Genomic DNA, 6,750 nt, shown 5'->3' with positions numbered 1-6,750 from the left:
TTGAAAAATAAACATACAGACAGGTTTTTATAATGCATGCATACCTGAGCAACACTCACAGCACACACACAAACACACACACACACACACACACACACACACACACACACACACACACACACTGAAGAAATCGATGATAAAAGCTGTTTTTCTGCAGTGTGAGATAACAGCTGTAAATCAATGAAAGATTGACCACAGAATATATGTTGTACATGTGCACATGTACACAAACACAGTGCACACACTGGGTAAAGAATGCTTTCATTTGAAATGGAAATTCTGTTTGACAAACAACAACCCATTGAACAAATAAATGAAACATCAGCCCTACTGTGTGACCAGGGAGAGGAAGAGAGAGTGTGTTTCACTGTGTGTGTTTGTCAGTATGTGTTATACTACAGTATGTAAGTGCGGCTGTGTCTGTGTGTGTGTGTGTGTGTGTGTGTGTGTGTGTGTGTGTGTGTGTGTGTGTGCGTGTGTGTGTGTGTGTTTGTAGCTGGTTAGAGCTGTCCTTTTGGCCTCTAGCATCACCCAGTGCCACCATCTGTCCTTCTAGCCAGATGGGAGGGGTGTGTGTTTGAGTGTGCATGAGAAAGAGAGAGAGAGACAGATTGTAGTAGTATTTATTCAGAAGAACTGATAAAGATCATCATTGGTTATGGTTATCATTTTGAAGAAATTATACTGATGCATTTCTTTTGTCTTTTATGTTTGAATGTCTACTGTATAATGACCCATCCAGGTTACAGGGTAGGCCTCAGTGTTTAGTGAGTCATAATTCTTAAAAATGTTATTTTCCATTTCCATTTTGCCTTTTGGCTTTCACATGTCATTAGTCTGTTAACCTAACTGCTAATGTTAAACTACACAGATTTACGGCAAAGGAGCAAGCGCACAAATGTGCTCATTTTATTTAGGAGGCCAATGGCCAATCAGCACTGACACTGTTTATAAAGTCTTTATTTCTTCATTTTTTTCTTTGTCTTTTTTTAGGTCTTTCGACTGCCTGAAAGCAAGTCATTTGTTATTTATGTAATGAAAGATCACAGCAAACATAATCTCAGGACACTTTTCACACTGAGCAGACCTTGACCACGCATTACAGAGACCCAACAATTTGCCCATAAGAAGGCACTTGGCAATAACGACAAACTTCATTCTAACAAACCAAAAAGGTATAAATGTGAATCTCTCCAACATATGCAATACGAACATCTTTTGGATGCCAGCAGGATATTGAAACTCCTGAGTGTTTGCTCCTGACAAGCAAGTGAATTTGGCAACTAAGACAGAGCGACTGGAACTGAGCTGTCTCTATTGCAACTGATCAAGTCTTTAGTGCATGTGCAAAAAAAATGTCTTTAACTCTCCCAGAGGTTTTCATGGTCCAGTTTTTAGTTTCAGCTAGGTGAAACTGACTCCAGTTAGATGATACTGTTTCAGTTTTGGGTTGATAAGTCTAATAAATATCTGAAATACATGTCATTGTTTAATATCATCAGACAAGTTACAGCTATAAAACTCCACAGCTGAATAGGCATTTTATGCTTTTATATATTGATTCAACAATCTTACAGACCTGTCAGGAACATTTATTTCATGGGTTGCTGATCATTTGACTGTGACAGAGTTGGCAATGAAGACATAAACAGGAAGTGGGCCATATCACAGCAATGCTTTCTCCAGTTATTCAAACAAACTCTGCAGTTAGACAAGTCCTCATTTTGCTTTGCAACTGGAATTGTTGCCTGCAGCAACAGAGTACATCTTTTACACAAAAACACCCTCTGAATAGAGAAGAGTGACAGAGGTGTCAGCACTGTACCACTGCTAACACTTTTTGATAGGCCACTGTTGAGTCCGTATATGTACGTTGGCTGTCAAGAAGATAACTCTTCACAGATAAATAAACTGTCATAGCAATGTCCACTCAATCTCCATCTCAGGTCCCTTACAGTAAAACCGCTGTCTCTCTGGTCTCTGTTGCAATATTCATCCATTTAGAGGCTGAATGCAATTTTTGTGCCGAATATGTCACATCAAGTCAACATGGCTGTACTTTTCATTTAAAAGGCTCTTCCTAATGCCAGAGAGGAATACATCTGTTTGAAACTTTCAAACAGAGAGGGCAGAGAAAACCTCCTTTTCAGTCTGATCATAAGTGACCCTACAACCACAATATGTTCCAAATAGAACACTAATTGCCTACCCTAAACTGAATTGTTTGCCATGACCTCTTTCATTTATCAGTTATTATAGAAATTAAGGATTTTTTAATAATGCTTGCACTGGACAGGAAAACAATGTTATCGCTTGCTCAGGTAATGTGAAAGGGAATTCCTGCAAGGGATTTACTTAACATAAATTATTAAACCAAGATTAACACCAAACCAACAATGAGAGGGTAGATCAGCAGTTAAATCAGTTCTAAACTTATAGCCTGTCACAAATTGGTGTATGAAAATTCACCAGAATGCAGGACCACCAAACCCCTGTTGCATGTGTCTTCTCCATTGAAACAAAACCCAGGCCTTTGTTACCATCTATCACACCAGCTCCAATCCTAGCAACACTGGATTCTGAGGAGCAGTTTAAGGGTAAGAAAACTGCGAGCAAAAGAAAAGTATGTGAATGGGCAAGTCATTAATCTCATGGCAAAACTAGTTCATTGGTACATGGCAGTTTCTAAACTCCCATAACTGGTGCAAGAGCTGTAGGGTGAATGTCAGCTCTGAGAAGGGACAAACACAGCAAACACATGACCCAGCTTTTATAGCCTAAGAGCCCAGGTGATCCTCATCAGCTGACAGCCCTCAGCTGTCAACCAAATGACTGCAGAAGTTGTCCTGGATGGCCTCCAAAACAGACCTTTCACAGGAGACATACTGACTCATCATAGTAGGAAAAGCACAGATGTAATGATAACATTAACAATGGCTTAATTCCATCAAGTGTCTCAGTAAGTAAGTGGAATGACACTACTGTTATTGAATACACCTTTTTTTTTTTTTAAATCTACTATGCAGAAACATCCAGTATCCATGTTTTTGTCTGGCATTAGGGCCTCATGGTGCTGACTTTCATGCCAGAAAATAAAATAAAAAAGAAAATGTAATGTAATGACTAAGGTAAAATTATACATATCATTTCCATTTTTGTAAGAGGAGATGTTCCAGAGAAGGCAATAGTTGTAAAATCTGCAGATGACATTATATCATGATGTCAAGAGGATGTTACACCCAGATTTTAGGCAACGTTTATTAGCATAAATGTTCCTACACATCAGGCAGTGATAGGAGACCTCATGCATATATGAATGCACTGTACATATTGGATAAGGTACAGGCAAGCAGAATTGATGCAGTGGTTAATCCTACTAAATACTTTAGAGATGTGGCAACTCTGGAGTCTATTTTATGTGATGTGAATTTCATGCTTTAGTTGGAAGAAACAGACTGAGCATGCAGATACATAATGATGAAAATACTGACACATGCATATCTGGCAGCAGACACATTCACACACAGATGCAGGGAAGCAGCAGGGACCTTCATCTTTTTGCTCATTCTAAAGTTTGCTGTGTCATTACCCTGATAAGACCTTAGCTGCTCTCCTTTTCTTCATCTGTCTTTTGTATTTTCCTTCTCTCCGCCCTTCCTCTTTTCACAAACCAAACCTGCTTTGGTAAAATGTACAACTTTAAAAAAAAAACAGAGCTGAGGAGGAGAGGAGAGATGGAGAATAATTAAGACAGAAATAAAGAGCCAGTGTGAGAGAGGGAGAGCTAAATTAGGAACAAAAGACAAGACACTGGGGGGAGGAATCTGTGCATGTGTGTGTGTGCTCATGCATGTGCATGCTTGCATGTTTGTGTGTATGTGTGGATCTTAACAAAACCCTTGTGAAACCGCAGGCTACTTAATTCAGTTTTTCCGGTTCAATCCCTCCCTCTTGTCTCGATCTTACTTCCATCTTGTTTTGTTTTAGTATAATTGTAAAATTAAACATTTACGGATCAGGTAAGCACATTAATGAAACACTTTACTTCCTTTCCTAGTCTAGAATTTAGCAATAAGCTTTTTTTTTATTTTTTATTTTTATTAACCAGCAGCGATATTCAGAGTATCCTCTTTGTTCTTTGTTAAAGAAGTGTTTTGCTGTACATCAGTAGGACATCCCGTCCATTCCTTTCGACTCAGATCTTGATATTCATCATCTTAATCAGACTACTGGTAGATCTATTAGATGTAATTAATGTCAGTTTGATCCCCTGCTAGTAAAGATTATTGTTACTCTCATACCTAGTTTTAATAATGACCCCCTCTCCCTCCCCTATCAATAAGTTTCTTTATTTGTCTTCTTAATAAACAATATAGCAATTGTGACAGAAATGCTGTAACTCAAGCCTAAGCCAAAGCTGTAAAGAGAGGATCCCATGCACATATATACATGCACACATTCACAATGTATTAAGCTAATTTGCAGGTAATCTGTAAATGTAAAAGCAGAATCATCATTACAAGAAAAACATGGTGTACATGTCCAAAAATATAAAAATGCATGTACACATGTTCTTCACTGTTAACATGTTCTTTTTTCACTAATGATCTTGGTCAACAGCAGACCGCTAGACTGTGTAAATATGCAGCTGTAATAAAATGCACAGGGTTATGGCTCTCTCTTGTGGTGCTGTTTGAGACTGCAGGATTGTCTGTAATCCAGTGTATTTTGCATATATAAAATATATTTCATTGATTCTGATTCTCAGTGTAATGGTATATTTGCACTTTTTGGCCTCTTAGTTTATCCGTGCGAAACAGACTGATCTGTAGTTGACCAAAAATAACTACAACCAGGACCTTATAATAATAATAATAATAATAATAATAATAATAATAATAACTGGCTAATATCTGAAACTTTAACAAACCTTTTCACGTTTTGGACAGAAATTTAAAATTATTTATTTATCAATTTTTTATTTGAGACGCTAACCAGTTTGTCTTGCTCTTTTACCAACAGTGCACACTTGAGGCCTGATCTTCTGCTTGAGTGAAGCTGCTCAGGTGCATATATAAATGCAACTCTCTTTGGTCTGTGTAATGCTTATCAGTTCAATTTTGCATGCAGAAAAAAAGAAAAAAAGAAAATGTTTTTGTAATTTTCTATTTGTGAGATGTTCGACAGAAAAATGGAAAATTGAGAAATTGAAAACTAGAGAGCTTTTTGCCTTTGCATCTATAACTCCCTTCCCTAGGCCATAGCTGTTGTTGAATTGTTTTTTAGTCACCATATTGGGTTTAACAATAAGGATCCTGAAACAAAGTCTCCCCTGAGACTTAAAATATCTCAGTATCGACCATTGTGAACAGCTGTGCCTATAGCAGACTTTGAGAGAATTTGGCTGACAGTACAATATGTAGAGTGACTGCTTAAACAGGTTATTGGTACAATCAATAAAAATATATTGTATGGGGCTGATTGGGCTTTCTACAGTAGATATTTTGTTTATTTTGTAAGAAGATATTGTTTTTTGATTCTTGTGTTTTGGTTGAAAGATTGTCGGTTTTTGATTGTTGGTTAATATTTGTAAAAAGCTCCACAGCAAAAATGAAAGTAAAGGCCAACCCCAAATTCCCTTTTAGAATAAACAATAATATCTTTGAGACTCATTTTAATAGAGTGACCAGTGTTCCTTAAAACATATATATTTCCTTATCTGGCCAATGTAATAGAATATGAACAATGGTAAAACAAATGTGTCAGCATTTCAGGTTCATTATTGCATAAGTGTACATTTTTCAGCCAAGTCATTAAATCTTGACACCATTATATCAGAAGGGTAGAAATTGTGCAAAATTTAAAAATAAAACTGTCTAATCTTGAAGTACAGAATTTGAGACAGAGGCACATCTCTTCCCATCCACTGTCAGATAAGGTTCACATTAGTCCAAACCTGCTGCTCTCTTTGTAATTTTGATTAGTCACTGGAAACTTTGAGAGCTAAAGTAGACTGCTATCATCTGTCCCTGTTCATTTGCTCCAGTGCCTCCTTACCTGCCTGACTGCCTGGAGACTCTTCTGCACTAAAATAAGACTTCAGTCAGTTCAGGTCAAATGTGCTGCAAGTTAGACTTCACAGCAGGACTTCATGTCGACATGCACTCCACACTTACTGTATATAACAGCATGCACACACACACAAAAAGTCATTGATAGAAACATACTGTACACAGACTGACACACATGTGAGGTACACACACATGGGGCCTCTTCATTCACTCATTCATTCATTCATTCATTCATTCATTCATGCCAACCTCTCTGACTGAGCAATGAGCCGTACCTTATAGTTTACTGATGTGTAATGAACTGTAAAGCATTACAGTACACGGGATAAACAGACACGTGTTTGTCAGACAGCTAGTCTGATTTATGCATTTATTGCTCATACAGTATTTGTAGTCTTTTTGGCTTAAGCTGTGTTATCTATTAGCAATACTCAATGACAGCTCGGTACATATTTGTTTTGCTTTTCACTCTTTAAAGATGGGTGTGACAATGTTGCAATGTTGGTCTTCATATAATGTAGATGTTAACAGTTGGGGAAACAGATTTTTGGGCATGCTGAGGGGTTTCATCATCTTTTTTTCCATGTTTTGGAATAATTAAGTCTTTCATTTGTCCAAGCAGCAAGCCTCGATCTGTCTATTCAGCCATCTGTTCATACATTATTTTTATACTTTGGTG

This window comes from Plectropomus leopardus, chromosome 6, assembly GCF_026936395.1.
Source record: "Plectropomus leopardus strain MGB_pleo_1.0 chromosome 6, ASM2693639v1, whole genome shotgun sequence".
NCBI classification, from domain to species: Eukaryota; Metazoa; Chordata; class Actinopteri; order Perciformes; family Serranidae; genus Plectropomus; species Plectropomus leopardus.
The sequence above is the reverse complement of the archived record's forward strand: the minus strand, read 5'-3'. Positions refer to the sequence as shown.